This window comes from Manis pentadactyla, chromosome 8 (assembly GCF_030020395.1).
Source record: "Manis pentadactyla isolate mManPen7 chromosome 8, mManPen7.hap1, whole genome shotgun sequence".
Classification (NCBI taxonomy): domain Eukaryota; kingdom Metazoa; phylum Chordata; class Mammalia; order Pholidota; family Manidae; genus Manis; species Manis pentadactyla.
The window spans coordinates 39,639,276-39,655,876 of record NC_080026.1 but is presented as its reverse complement, the minus strand read 5'-3'; the positions used below and the strand labels follow the sequence as shown (position 1 = coordinate 39,655,876).

Below are 16,601 nucleotides of genomic sequence, written 5' to 3'. Positions count from 1 at the left end.
TCAGGCAGGCGCACTCTGTTACTCTATGCAGAGTGCATTAAAACTTACTTTGCTTTCTCGTTTCACTGTATCTGACTTCCCTGCGACACTGAGCCAAGTTCCTTCCTTCCTAACATAACTGTGTATAATGAATTCAATTATATATAACTATATACATATGAATATTTAATACATCAGTCATACAGATATAGTAGATTAACTGTTTTATCAATAATTCTTATGCTTTGCTTTTATAAAGGAACCAGCGAATAAAGTTGACAATATGCAAAACATTTTGAAATGGTAGGAGGAACCAAGGAGCTCATCGTGACCAATCACTTCATTAAATCCATGAAAGGTTAGTCACAGAAAAGTTAGGTGAACACAGTGAGGAACTAGTAACTAGAACCTCTGGATTAGGATTCTAAATTCAGTCCAACTTCTGCAAGACTGACTATCTTTACCTAATGAGGGCAGCTTCTACTGATTCCTTAAGCTAGCCCACCAGTCTGTTTTCTTCTCCTTGCTCCCTCAGCTTCAAGGTTTCAAGAACTCTCTTTATGAATCTAAGAAGTTTACCACTAAACAAGTGCATCACGGGTGAGCAGCACCTCACCTCTATTAGGACATGAGCCTCTTCCCTACTACTCTTTCTAAGAGGGCCTCGGTTGAAGGAGGTGCGAGGTGATGGTGTTCCATCTGCTCTTTGGGGCGAGCACTCTGATGACAGCATCACTAAGGGAAAACCTGAAGCATGCAGCTTTGTAGAAAGCTTCTATAGTTCTCTATACATGGACAAATATTTCCACAGGTAACTTGTAACATTTCTACACTTGATGGTTCACGATTCTTATCTTACTAAAGATACTCTGGGTTTTCTTAAAATTCTCCATTCTTTGCCATGTCTCCAAATATGATTTTTTAATACTCAACATCATATTTAATTCAAGCCACCTGTTTGCACAGATGGTAGCTTGCTCACTTTTAATGCAAACACTAAAGATCTAGGCCTGACAAAGCACAAGTTAAACTGTCACTCTGCTTTGCTTCTCTAAGTTTGAAGTAGGTTAAAGAATCTGAGAGAACAGATGTCTCTCCATAAGCATTTTATTTCACCTTTTTTGCCTCCCAGGATCTTTCAGAGATTTCTTAGCAATGAACATTATATTTCTGTCTCAAAAAGATGAACCATCCTGTCCCTCTTCTTAATATGGCACTTACTGTACACATCATTAAGCAGATAACAGCCACAATCTGCAGATCCTGCCTCACTCCACCTGCATTTTACCTGCATAACACTTGCTCTGGGGCACAGCTGGAAGCACACATATGATAAAATAGTAGATACTTGTATCCACAGATGCAGCTATAATACAGAAAATAAGCAGTACTTTTTTTTGTCTGTATCAAACTAACAAATATCAATATAACATAATTTTTTTTCAATCTGTGATGAGAACCATCACTCAACTATTTATTTGTTAAGCATTCACCCTTTTCCTAGGAAATGTGAAGGGGGAGAAAAAGGCACCAATGATCTAGCCAACCAAGTTCATTATCATCTACAATAGGAAAGGCATTTTGTTAGGCATTTATACATTTAATTCTCACAATAATGATCCTTTATACATGAGACAAAATTGAGCTTCAGGGAATTTAATTAACTGGACCAACATTATACAGTTAAGAAAATGGTGGAAATGGAATTCTGTTGGGAGACAGACTTTAAATACAACTCAGCAATGAGAGTTGCAATAGCTGCTCCAGAGGAGGCTACTGCCCTACAGATGGTCTCTGTCCCCTTGCAGCACACAGCCCACCTGGTACTGGCTGCTGTGCTGATCTGTAGTCCTAAGAGGTGGCGGTTGAAGCGGCAGTTCCTCAAAGTCCTGGCCATGTTTCATTTTGGGAAATACCTGAGGTTTGAACATGGCAAATCCAGGAGCTCTTGCCTCTATGTCTATTCTGCAGGACACATGTACCACACCTTTTGGCCAGTGCTGGCTGCCAGAATCTTGTGAGAAACCAAGATAACAAGCAACACACAGCATCTCGGTAACTGCGGAACTAGTCCCTCTCATCTGGTGCAGACCCACTTCTGAAGCTCGGCCAGAATCGGGTGATGGCCTTCAAAGGGCTTGAAAGCAGGCTGTGAGGCTGGAGCAAGCTTGGCTGAATCCTCCTGTTCTTATACTAGGCCCCATGTCACCCCATTAAAGATTTAGATGTATGTGTGTTTGTGTTCGAAAAGTACTTGTGCTTTTTTCCAATTTTTTGTGGCAATATACTCATAACAAAGTTTGCTATCCTAACAATTTTAAGTGTAGTGTTCAGTTGTATTATGTATATTCATATTGTTAAGCAACCATCATCATCATCTACTTCCAGAATGCTTTTTATCTTGCAAAATTGATATTCCTTATGGATATATTACATTTTGCTATCTATTCATCCATCAATAGAAGCTTGAGCTTTTTCCATGTTTTAGCTATTATTATGAATGTGGATGTACAAATATCTCTTCAATACCCTGCTTTCAGTTACTTTGGGGATATACCCAGAAGTGGAATTTCTGTAACATGTGGTAATTCTACATTTAATTTTTTAAGGAAACTATATACTGTTATCCACAGTGTCTGTACCATTTCACATTCCCACCAGTTTTGCACAAGGTTTCCAATATCTCTGCATCCCTGCCAACACTTGTTATTTCCTGGTTTTGTTTGTTTTTCTTTTATTGTAACTATCCCAATGGATGTGCAGTGATACCTCAATGTGGTTTTGATTTGCATGTCCCTACCATTTAGTGATGATGTGTATCTTTTCATATGCTTATTGGCCATTCTGTATCTTGGAAAAATGTCTATTCAAGTCTTTTGTCTATTTTTTTTTTAAATCTGGCTGTTTGTTTTGTTGTTGTTGAATTTTAGGAAGCGCCTAGTATTCTGGATATTGATCTCTTATCAGATAATGCCTTGCAAATAGCTTTTCCATTTGGTTGCCTTTTTACTCTGCTGATAGTGTCTTTAGTGCACAATTTAAAAAAATCCACGAATACTGATTTGTCTACTTTTTTCATTTAGGCTTTCTTGTATCCAAGAAATCACTGCCAAATTCAATGTCAAAAAGCTTTTATACTATAACTTCTTCTAAGACTTTCATAGTCTTAAGTCTTCAATTTTGGTGTTGGTTCCATTTTGAGTTAATTTTTGTATATGGTGTTAGCTAAGGGTCCAGCTTCAATATTTCACAAGTTGATATCCAGTTTTCCCAGCACTATCTGTTAAAAAGACTGTCCTTTCTCCACTGAAAGACCTTGGCATCCTTGTTGAAAATCATTTGACCATATATTTGAAGGCTTATTTCTAGATTCTCTCTTCCAGTCCAATGATATATATGTCTATCTTTATGCTATTACCACACTGTGTTGATTACTGTAGCTTTGCAGTAAGTTTTAATATGAGGAAATGTGAGTCCTTCAACTTAGTTCTCCTTTTTCAGGATTTTTTGGCTATTTCAAACTCTCTTGTGATTTCTTTTTTTCTTTTTTTTTTCTCTTGTGATTTCATATGAAATTTAGAATGAATTTTTCTATTCTGCCAAAAACACTGTTGAAATTTTGATGGGGATTGCATTGACTCTGTAGATCATTTTAGGTGGTATTGACATCCTAACAATATTAAGTTTTTCAACGCAAAGATCATACTATCATATATTTAAGACATAATTTCTCTTTTGTGGTTATGAACATTCAGTGAAAAATAAGTTTGTATGTGTTTATAATTGGTATTTCTCTTGTATAATGATATACCTGAAGTCACAAGCTACAGGGAATGCTGGATAATGACAGGATTTGGACATTCCTGGATCCAAGGACTTTGTATCATCTCACAGCAATCTAAATTCAAATTCTAATTGCACAGAAAATTTAACCCATTGATACACACACACATACCAGCCCACTGGGAATCCAAAAGTTCCAGGTTATTACTAAGCCTATGACCCATCAGTAAGATATTTTCTTTCCTTTGTCCAAAACAGTGGTAGGCCAGCCCCAAACCATTGCTAGATAACACACATACACACACACACACAAACACACACCTGAAGTTCTGTATATACTGTATCACAGGGAAAAAAAACAGTTTTCATATCTCACAAAAATAGTGCCCTAAAACATCAAATAGTTCACTTAGACTGATTAAATCTTTATGATCTCAGTAGATATAAAGTTAACTGATTTCTAGAGTGTTACATAAAACTACACTCTTTATTCTCCTACATATTCTCCATGGCAGTCAGCCAGAGAGCCTTTGGAAGACAGAAAACTCATCCTGGAGCCATTGAAGTTTATTCCTGCCCATTCTGAAAAACTGGCTGATATTGATAATTGGTATAGAAAAAACTTACTCCATGAGCCCTATAGGCTGCCAAGAATGTAATTGAGCTGAAACGAAGGCTGGTATTAAGCTTGCATCTGGTTCTGAGTCAAGCAGCCCAACTTTCTGACTATCATCAAGGGAAGCATCTTTCATTTAGGGAAAACAGATGGACCAATTTGACTATAATAGAGTTCATTTTGAGGAACTGTCCCAGCTTGTCCAAATTGATGGCATGTTGGATAGGATTACAGATAAATAATGAACACCTGTAGGAGTTGTGCTTATTATCCCAGCTCAAATAAATCAAATTAGCAAATACTTATTAGGCATCTAGTATGTATGAGGAATGATTCCACTTAGGATTTTACCAAACATGAAGTTACAACTTTAACTCTGACTCCTTTTTTTTACTAAATAGTTGACAGAACCCAGTATTCTATAACAATAAAGAAAATTTCCAAAACTGTTCTCTTTCAGACCAGTTTTCATTTATTATATCAACATACTGTTCTAGTGAAACTCAGCATTTGGAGCCTTAAATATATCCTGTTGTCCCTAAGAGCTACAACCATCATCCCAGATGTCTTCTCAAGCTACTCTCATGACCTGCTCAAGACTATCAAATGCATGCCTTTTAGAAATTTGCTCAAGCATTTTGAATCTCTTAAAGTTTCAAATCAACCATGATGAAAAATTTTACCCATAAATCTCTAAATTCTGAAGCAACTGCAAAACTTCAGTAAAGAAAAACAATAATAATAAATATTTATTAAGTTTCTACTATATATGGTGGTCACTAGTCTATGTGCCTGGGATAAAAAATATGAATAATACATCCTTACACAGTAAAGGAGCTCAAAGTTCAGTGGGGATATAGGCAAAAACAAAAACAAAAACCTATTTCAAAACAGAGTGTTGTGATTAAGTATAAAGACTTATGTTATTGAATACAGGTAGCAATTAGTCACCTGTACTTTAAAACACTAGCCCAAAAATACTGTATTTTGAAGATGAAGTATGGAAAGATTTATCTCATTTTAAAAATAGTGATTATATAGTAAAATGCTCTTTGGGTTTTATTGTATTAAATACAATGCATAAAATACAATTAATTTCATTTGTTTCTTTTACTATTTATTTGTTTGTTTGTTTGTTTGTTTACTTACTCCCCCAAAAAGGGGTACACCATTCCCAGAAGTACTACAATACCAAGTCAATGTGTGGAGTGGACAGAGCAAGCTCCTATTCTAACTCACTGTTCCAAAAGTCCATTTAATACAGTGTCCTCCAATAGAGGATGTGTCATATATTAAACTAGCGAGAACAGATACTACACTTGATCATAGCCAAAAGGCCAAGAAATGATCCTTTTTACTTTTTAAAAATTTTAAAAATCACAATGCATTTTTAACTCACATTGGATTTCCACTGGACTGCACTAGTATGGACTCTGATACTAGCTAGACCTCTTGCCTTCAAAACTCATTCAATCACTTACTAGCTGCGAGACCCTCAAGCAAGTTAGTTTGTTTACTTTGCCTTAGTTTCCTCATGTATAAAAAGAGGCTAATGATAATTACAGTTGTTTACTGGATATGGCTGTTGGGATAAGTAAATAAAACAGGTGAAGGGTTACTCTTATTGAGTAAATAAGCACAGAGCATTAAATAGGCACACAGAAAGATTACCCATCTTAGACCAAGAGATATCAAGTCAAGGAAGATTCCAAAAAGAAAGAAAAAAAAATGGTTTCACTGAGCCTTAAGAGAATGACAGAAAGTTGTCCAAGTGTAATAGAAGGGGAAGAATATTCCAGGAACAGGAAACAATATAAATGAAACAACCAAAACTTGAAAGAACTGTGGACCATTCCAGGAGCTAAAAGTGGTTTTCAAAGTAAAAGACTGCAAACTTCTTTGAAACAATGGGAGGAAGAGAAACTACAGAAGGTGCAAATGCCAGGTCACTACACTGCCCTATACTATTCTAGGAATTTGTGAAATTAGGAATTCCCTCTATAAAACTGACCATATGGTTGTAGGAGAGTCAGAAGAAATATGCAAAGAAAGGAACTGAAATGAGAATATGGAATGTTATGTAGGAATTACTAAAGTATGAATAAAAGAATTTTTGAGAAGTAAGGCATATTTTCTCCTTCCCCACTTTTCTAACTCTCAAGGCAGGATGTTTTTGAAAGCCAACCAGTTATCCGTTTCTACTAATTAAGCCTGTTAAGCCAATAAGCCTCTAAAATTTGTATTAATTTAATAAGCTGAAATAAGCAAGGTTATGGAAATATATTTTGAATTTCATAAATTGGCATACCAAATGAATATTAAAGCTCATATTTCTATTATTATTATAGATAGACACTGACACTTATAATTGTTTATGATTTATAAGGACAATGTAGAATTAGACCTACTTCCTAGGTGAAAGATAAAAGGTTGGAAGCTTTCCAGAAGGGGTTCTTCTGTTCTACAGGTATCGGTGGTATTAAAAGATAAGTTGAGGCACATTAATATTTTCCAGAGTTTATTTGAGCTAACAGGATTCAAATAGAATCTTTTTGGATAGTGCCAAATAGAAAGTGGTTAAGAGTTCTCCACTGACAAATGCTAGGGGAAAGGCTTTTATAGAGAAGAAAGAGCAAAACAAAACATTAGACTGGCTATAGTTTGAGCAGTTGTCATATTTGGGAAAGTCTAATTGGCTGTTTATGATTAATTATTCTTAAGTCTTGTTTTTTTTGGATTCCAGTGCATTGACTCCAGCTTAGATTTTGGTTTGCTTACATAAACAGCCAAGGCATTAGAGCCACTCAATCTAATGGCCTTCTTGTTTATTTATTTAATAGTACTTACAGTGGTATGCCATGAAGGCAATAAAATAATGACAAAGATGACTCTTTTGGAAGGACTATGGTGGATTAAGTTTTAAATATTTTATATGAAAGGGTTACAAAAACCAAAAACAGAAATACAGTATCAGCCAGCAGTTCAACTTATGGGGATTTCCCCAGAGAAAACAAAAAAATTGATTAAAAAATATACATGCATTCCTATGTTTATTGCTGCATTATTTACAGTAGTCAAGATTTGGAAGAAACTGAAATGTCCATCAACAGATGAACAGATAAAGATGATGTGGTACATACATACAATGGAATAATATTCAGCAATAAAAAAGGAAGAAATCTTGCCATTTGCAACAACATGGATGGACCTTTGGGAGTATTATGTTAAGTGAAATAAGCCAGGCAGAGAAAGACAGATAATATATGATTCCATTTATATGTGGAATCTAAACAAGACAAGTGAACAAAACAGGAATAGACTCACCGACATAGAGAAGCCTGGTAGTTACCATGGGGGAGGATTCAGGGTGAGTGGGTGAAATAGATGAAGGGGATAAAGGGGCACAAGCCCTCAATTATAATATAAAGTAGTCACAGGGATGAAAGTACAGCATAGAATATTGTCAATAATTCTGCAGTGTCTTTCTGTATTGACAAATAGTAACTATACTTATTGGGGTGTGCATTTAATAATGTAGATAACTGTCAAATCACTATGTTGTATACTTGAAACCAATACAATGTTATCTATCAACTACACTTCAATAAAAAAAGAAATACTTTAGTACAGAAAAAAGTGTTTTAAAAGTGAAAAATACAAGTATATGTATGTATTTTTATGTGTATTGAACTTACGATAGGAGATCCTGTAACAATAAGCAACAATCAATAATATCTGAAATAACTTTTAATTTTGATTAGAGTTATTTTCTGTCTTCTCTAGCAAGATTCAGTGCTTTGTCTTTGATGTTTTAAGTAGCTAAATACAAAATGTAGGTCTGTGCCAACATTGTATAACGGTATCAAAGGGCACATTCCCAGTTGTTCATATCACAATAGGTGCCTTAAATATTTCTTGGTAGTATGTTATTAGCATACTTCTCAGAGTCTGTCCATGTCCTATCTCTTTGTCACACCCTGCCTCAGTGTTGAATGTGCCAATGAAGCGGGCCAGCACCTTTGCTGCTGGGTAAGGCATGCTTGCCTCACAGCAGCAGTGTGGTTTTTTTACCAACTCACTAACAGACTTTATGTATCCCTCATTCATGGCTCAACAGTACATTCTTCCTTCCATATATGTCTGTGTTAGATTTTTTTTTATTGGATTGTCCTTCAGGTTTAAAAATTAATGACACAAATAATATTAATTTTGAAAAGGATAAAATTCTAAGTCTAAGATGCATTTTCAGATGAGTGAGAACTAAAAAGGAAAGAAAAATGGAAAAATAACTAAACATTACACTAAATCATCTCCAAATGGTATTTCAGAACCTAACTAAGCTCCTATGGGTCTTTTTACTGACCATTTATTAAATTGCAAATCCAATCAATACTGTTTTTGGCAAGAGAGTATAGAAAACCAAATTCTGAAAACAATGAGCAAAATAGAGAACTTGCCTCGGTGTTGGGAGAGCAGATTGAGAAATGCTCAGACAGTGATGGAATGTGACAGAAGCTACAGAAATCCAAATTCACAAAAACATTCAAATTGTTTCTCATATGGACAGTTTCTTCTCCTTGTCTGAGCTGCAACTGCAAATAATGGCCTTCAACCCTCTCAACCAGTGCCCAGTGAGAGAGAGATGTTTACAATTTGAAACATTTGGGCCATCCACTTGTTCATATGCTGTGGTTCAATGCCCAGGTTTCTTTTTGTGCCATGAAATCCTGGTCCAGGATGTAACTGGAAAAGATGGTGCAGTGACAGGATGATAAATGAAGTTCACCACACTGGGTTGCCCTCTTATTTTCTTGGCAACAGAAACAGATTTATAAACACATCTACCTTGAAATACATTCTTCTATCAAGTGTTAAAGTCCAACAGCCAATATTCACAATACATAAAAAGACTAAGAGGTGAATCTTCTCTTTTGATCTTTGCATAGATAGCCAGATTCCAAATTCTTGCTTTAGAATAGGGGACTCGTATAGAAAGGATTTTGTTTTTTTGTTGTAACTAACCAAATTCATATTTTGAAAATTCCAAATTTAAAGTACACATTATAGTGCAACAATTCTATTTAGTAAGAGTTCTTCCCCTTAAACCAAGATTTGTCTCATTTTTCATTTTAATATTAAATTCATCCAAAGCACTTAAATACAACTAAATGTACAGATATTATTGTTATCCAACGTTTTTAAGAAACTTGTCTTTCAAATAAAACCTAGAGAAGCCAGTTTTTAAAAAGTAATTTCCATCTCTGATTGTAGAGCTTTTAAATAGATGTTAATTATTGGAGAAGAGATACAATTAAAATTGAAAAGGTTTTAGTCATAACAGTATAGTGGCAACATCTTCTAAAGACTAGACATTTAAAACTGACTGCAATCTAAAATCACAAAGCACAAAATGACAACCAGTCAATCTGTCATGTGGTTTCATTATCTCTGTGAGATATTTTATACACTGCCATCTAAAGTTTAATCAACAATGTGTTCCTAGATTAAATTGAATTTGAAAACATTTTAGAGTATTTTTAACTTGAAAACCAATTTAGTCCTTCCTCAACACCCTTCTAAATAATTTCCAGAATTATATAGCTTTATATTTCATTTTTCTTTACACTATTTCTTTTTTTTTTTTTTTTTTTGTGAGGGCATCTCTCATATTTATTGATCAAATGGTTGTTAACAACAATAAAATTCTGTATAGGGGAGTCAATGCTCAATGCACAATCATTAATCCACCCCAAGCCTAATTTTCGTCAGTCTCCAATCTTCTGAAGCATAACGAACAAGTTCTTACATGGAGAACAAATTCTTACATAGTTTACACTATTTCTTGAATCTCCTTATTCCTTCAAATTCTTCTTACATACATTTAGCCAACTGGCATATTAGTATTCTAACATGGCCCTGATTCCGTTATCTCAGGTTCTGTTGGTAGACTCTCCTGATCCTAAGGGTTATAAATTTTGTCTTACAAGGTTCTGCCTATGTTTAGATTGTTCTTCATAATGAAGCTTGTTACAGATGTCAAAAGTAAACACTTCAAATGTCATTCTTCTAATAATAGTTTTTAAAATTTCATTAAAAATATCCTGTGTTCTTAAGTTTGCTATGTAAAATAGCAGTAGCGTTCAGTTAAACCCACAAGCATAGCAAGTATCATCGTCTATTCTCTTACATTTTTAATGGGCATGTTTGTGTTTTGTGGGCATATGTGCACGTATGTATTTATCCTTTCTCTTCATAACCACCAACAAAATTTATACTTTCCCTTTTCTTCTTTATCACTACCCTAAGTTTTTCCTAGACTTCCCAAGTTTCTGAGGAAACCTTAACATTTTACAACAAAGCTAGGTACTTGCTCAAGATAATCTCTGATATTTAAGAAAATGGATAGAGGAGATAAACTGGAATTAATGTTCCTAGGTATTTTCCATATATGATCATCTTTGTAATACCAGAACCTTTTTAGGAAGGTAATATTACCACCATTTTATCCATGAGGAAACAAATGCAGAGAGATCAGTAACCTGCCTCTAGTAACACCAATAAGTGAAGATACAACACTGAAATAGATTTCTGACAAAAAATTCTTCCCTTTAGTGTTATATCACTGTGTTTCAAGCTTCTATGTAAATAAAATGGTAGTTACATAAAGAGTTAGAAAGCCATATTTCAGAAAACTCAGATTTTATTCTGTAGCCTTTAAAATTTTTCACTAATGTATGATTTATATTTGTCATCTCAAACACATTTTTAAATTATCATCATTATAAAATGATTATATTAAATTTATTATAGGATGCTTTTATAGGGAAGGAACTTTTGCAATAATCTTTAAAAACTGAAATAAACTGCTTTGTTATTGATACATCAAATAAGAGTAGGTGCTTGGTATAATTTGGGGAATAGTAATAGTCCTACAAATTTCTTATTTGTAGAAAATGTTTTCACTGAAGTATTTCTCTGTGTTCTGAAGAAAACTAGCTCCACAAAATGTTACTCAGGGTTGCCAATGATGAGTCCTATGATTTTAAAAGTTCAAGACTACTGCATTATAATTCCCATCTTAGACATTTCAAAATCATTTTAAAGAATCTGAAAAGTCCTTGATGGGAGGCAAGAAGATAAAGATTTGAATGAATTGGTATTCCCACATTCTATAAACATAGGTCTACTATTTTTAGAGGTGAAAAATAATTCAATTGGATTTGTAGACATCTTGGTGGTACTGATTCAAAAAACATGTTTTTCACATTTTTAAATTAGTAGTTACTTAGTAAAAGTGAATTGTTTAAAAGCAGTTAATCATAGTTAACAATAATGGAATTTTTCATCAAGTCTCTAAGAAGGCAAAGTATTATGAAAGTAAACTAATTTTGGAAGCCAGTGTTTGGTTCAGGGCAAATTAAAAACCTATGCAACTATCAACTAAATGACCAAAATGTTTTGCTCATTATTTCACACTTTCCATTTCAATACATTTAGCATTTCTTCAAATCTTAAAACATAATTCCCCACAGGTGGGAAAGCAGATTTGACTGCTGCCATTAATCTTCATATTCTTTACTATTTTGACACAGTGTAATTTATTTCAGTAGCTTTTTCCCCCTCAGTGTGAAAAATATACATTTTAAATCATAGCACTTTCACTGCTCTTAAGCTCTGTCTCATTTTTAGTCATGTTTTAATATACACTTTTATTCCAAAGTTGACATTGCAAAATAGGATAACCATATCCTTTAAAGAAATAACTAACTGTGCTATTTGCAGAGCTAGAACTGCTGAACTTATGACTGCTTGTTAGTGCCACCTAGGAAAAGTCAAGAACAATGTTTAAATAGATAACTGAGGACATGTACTGAAAACATTAAACAACACGTATTATTTTCATGTTTCTATTGCTGTTTCCTTGAATCTTTTCTCCTCTAAGATAGGGCCAAAAACGTATTGTTCCAGGTGGATTGTGTTGGTGATTTGTCCTGTGAAGGAGTGTAAAAAGAGAACTAGAACATGGAATAAAAAGAAGACCATAGAATGTTAAATAAGGGCAGTAGAGGGTAGGATCACATAGCATTTTCATTTGAGATTACAGAAAAAAACACCTGCCTGCTGACCAGGTACTGTTCTTAAGACAAAGGTCACTTTGGAGTCTGCACTTTACAGGACTCTCTATCTCTCCCCTTGCTTCACACCTACTCATGGGGCAAGGATTCTATAAAGCCATAATTATCTATTGGTAATACACCCATACAGAGCCATTCCTGTTCAGGACTGTAGAAACTCCCACCTACACCCTTTTCCAAAGTCTGTAAGAGTTAATCTTTGGGTCTTTCTTCCTTAGGATGGTTTTAGCCACTTATATGGACATCTCTGGGCCTAATGAGTAGTAGGGGATAAATGGTTGTGGTATAAATATTTCCAACACGCAAGGTAGGGTATTTACACATGTTTGTTTGAGGTCCCTCAATGTATTAAGAAAAGGGAGCTGGACACAGGCTGGGTGATTGTTCTTCCATGCAACTGAGTTTTGGTTCAGAACTCTAAGGATTTGGATAATATTCAATTAAAACTTGACTTTCCAGATGGTTAAGGAGATACCTTTGTCAAGGTAGGAGAGTGGAATGTATTTTATTTAACAGCACATCAGTTTGATTTATGAATTAAATAGCTAATGTACCAAAGTATCTCCATTTATATTCTTGTTCTGGCTGCACAGACATTATGACTGGTTCTGTTCTTATCACACCACTCTTGTTAATGGGGAGAGGCACATTGTGTTATTTGGCCATTTGCAAGGAATGCTGAGTAGAACTGGACAGGAAAAGTGGACTTCAGGTTAAAGAGTACAGATCTGATGGAGGCTGAAGCCAGGACTCAGGATGGCTACAGAACCATTATGAGCCAAAGGAAGTCCAGGTAAACATAAGAGCACCACCAGTCTCTACTCAGTGCAGATGAGAGATGCCAGTCTGTGCTCCACCAGTTTAGGAATTCAGTCATTAAGATCAGCAGAGACAGAAGCAACCACAGAGACAGGAATAAAAATGTTTGTGCATAGAGATGCCAGAGGATGTTACAATTCATAAGATTTTATCTCAGTACCAAGAGTGTCCACCAACTCTTCCCCAGTAAGCCACTTGATGGTTAGAGTCAGAAGAAGGGGACTAGCTGAGATACTGAGCATTTTTCACAGAGGCAGTTAGCATTACCTAAAGGGACAGCTGAATCTGGTGCATTATAGGGTAACACAACAGATTAAACATAAATGAACCAAAATAAAGTACGTCTTCCCACTAGTCAGCAGGTGATGGATCCTAAGGAAGACCAAATCAGTTAAAGGAAAAATAAGTTACATTTTCTGTGTATATTTAAGGTGAAATATTAGCAGCTTTGTGACATCACTACTCATGGATAAATATTTGTTTATATATCACTCCAATATATTTAAAGAGATGGCTGCTGACAGCATAATAATCCTTCAGCCAAGTTCCTTGCATTCTAAAAACCTCAGAAATCAATTCTTCAAGCATCTCTTTTGGATTTCATTGATCTTAGAAGCCCAGTATTCAAACCCTTAAAGCATCATAATTCTTTCAGCCTAAATAAATCACATAAAATATGAATACCTATTGGTGCCTTGCCAAGGTTTGGAGTTTACCATATGCAATGAGAGCATCAGAGCAAACAGAGCATAACATCTTAGTGCATAAATAAAAACTGGCAATATTTTTATTATAATTCTACTACCTGAAGTAATAATACATAGAGTTGCCTATCAGAGAAAGATAGGCCACTATTTTTAAAATCAGCTTTCTTTGGGTATAATTTATATATAATAAAATTCACCCACTTTAAACAGTATTGATTAGTAAGTTTTGACATATACATAGATGTGTTTATGTGTGTATAGCACATAACCACTTTTAACAATCAAGACATAGAACTCTCAAGAGAGAACTACTTCAAAAATTTCCATTTCAGTCACTAGGTTTTGAGTTTTTATTAAAAAATATAATTTTTTAAATTGCTAATATGTTTGAGTGTTTTGAAATGACAAGATAGAAGGACACATTTGTCTTATCTTCAACATAGAAGCCAAAGAGGAGCTAATAAATAAAAATTGAATAAGTAATGAATTTTGCATTTGATTTCATCTTTCCCTTAGGAGATGTACTGAAAATGCACTCTACCGTTAAATCCCCATAACTCTGAACTTTAATCTGAAGTGGTCACTTCCTTAACTTATTATGTGAAGGGTTCCAGCTCTGATGTGGAACCATCCACATATAAGCAGACTTTGATGAGGCCCAGAAATATCTCCTGATAAGACTCATTTTACAGTCGTCCAGTTGCTCACAAAGTGTATCAACTCTTCTTTCCTCCCATTCATGAAACCCAGCAATGACCGGGTTATGTTATGTTCTTATGTACTTACGTTCATTGCCACCCTGCAGTGTGACCTTCCTCAACCTTTTCTCAGGTTCCGATACAGCAACATAAGAGAGACTCAGAATCAAACTGTAGGGTCACAATTATGTAACTACTCCCTTGTCAAGATGATGCAAATTTCCTAGAGACATGTACAGGCAACTGGCCAAGAAGAACAGCTAATTAGAGAACTTCAGAAGCTTGAATGTATTTATAGAGAGAAATGGTTAACTTTGTGTTTGTTAAGCATTTTCAAATTCCTGCAAGAAAATCACCATCTAAATCTAGGTCTAAATAGGTGTGTTTTAAAACACAAAACCAAGAAGACTGCCTTTTTAGGCATGGAAAGTCACCTTGGGAAATATCACTTGAGTTCAAATAGATAAAACGCCAGGTACTTAATTATGTCTCCTCTACTTATGTGCCAAAAGAGAATAACTAATAGGGAGAGAAAGAAAGATTTTATATTTTCAGGTCGTTATGAAAAATGTAATCCATTCATACAACCGAGTGTGTGATTACTTATGTGGACACCAGGTAAAGTTAATGGGCCTCTGATAACTATTATATCAGTCACTAGAAAGTACCTATAAAGCTAAAATTTCAAACTTCCATCACCACTGAGTATTCACATGAACACTGTGGTTACTAATTCTGAAAAGTAAAATTCCTAAATTTACTGCTCTATGCTGAGAAGAAAGAAAAAAATTACATAGTTTTTCATCCTTGAGGACAAATTCCACATCTTATTTGACTTTATGTCCACATCATCTAGTGTAGTGATGGGAACAAAGATGTTCAAAATATATGTTTCCTTATGTAAGCCTTGCAAGTAACAATACCTAAGGGTAGCCTGATGACATGGCCATCCTTTCCAGTTCTTCTTTAAATTCCTGTCAAAGGACTAATATTAAAACACAGAAGTTAAAAAAATCCTAATTATTCAACTGCTGGAAGTTGGAAGCATTTTATTAGGAAACATATACCCTAATTTGGACTTACATGGCACTCCACTATGTTCCTCAATTTCTATTCTTGCTGATCTCTTTAGAGTGTACTTCAAGGCCCCATTTCCTCAAGTTTCTTTGTCACCCCTAGACACAGCGGTTAGTTAAGGGACAGGCAGGTAGGCCCTCCACAAGGATTCAATTTGGTATCACTTTATGTTTCATAATGCTAACACTGCCTGCATGAAGGAAAAAACTAGATGTTCTCTACATGTGTGTACATTTATCTCTCTCTCTTCTAATTCTTTTCCCAAGAAGACAGCCTAGGTACATTGTTTTCTAAACAACTGTCGATTAATTTAATGTGTAAATGGAATCTGGGTTTAGCCTTAAGATGTTTTCTCTATTCCTTAAAATTCCTGTCACAAGGAAAATAATCATGTTCCTAAAACTTTCCTCCAGGCCACATCATCCTCAATAAAGTTAAGAGGCTGACATTACATTTGGAAATGGATCTCATGACTCACTCAATGGGAAAAACCTCTCTTTCCCTTTCTCTCTCATATTTTGGTATAATGTATATCCTTAAATGTAAAATTCAAATACTTGAAGTGAATTTACAGAATTGTGCAATCATCACTGTAACCAAGTCCTAGATAACTTCCATCACCCCTCCAAATTATCTAAAGCTTCTCAGGCCATTATAATCTCCATCCCATCCCCAGCACTAGACAGTCTTCACTTTATATCTATAATTATTTTTGGACATTTCATATGAAGGGAATAACACAATAATGTCTTCAGGCTTCTTCCATTTTGTAGCATCCATTTTGAGT

General features: G+C 34.9%; 1 protein-coding gene and 1 non-coding gene across 4 annotated transcripts in view; both read right to left on the bottom strand.

The window, feature by feature from the left end:
* DPP10 (dipeptidyl peptidase like 10) overlaps positions 1-16,601 on the bottom strand; it is a 674,550-nt gene that overhangs the window by 357,250 nt on the left and 300,699 nt on the right. The gene's annotated exons all lie outside the window — the stretch shown is intronic.
* LOC118913022 (U2 spliceosomal RNA) lies at positions 5,537-5,727 on the bottom strand. The gene has a single exon (XR_005025047.2). It is a non-coding gene; the product is annotated as a U2 spliceosomal RNA (small nuclear RNA).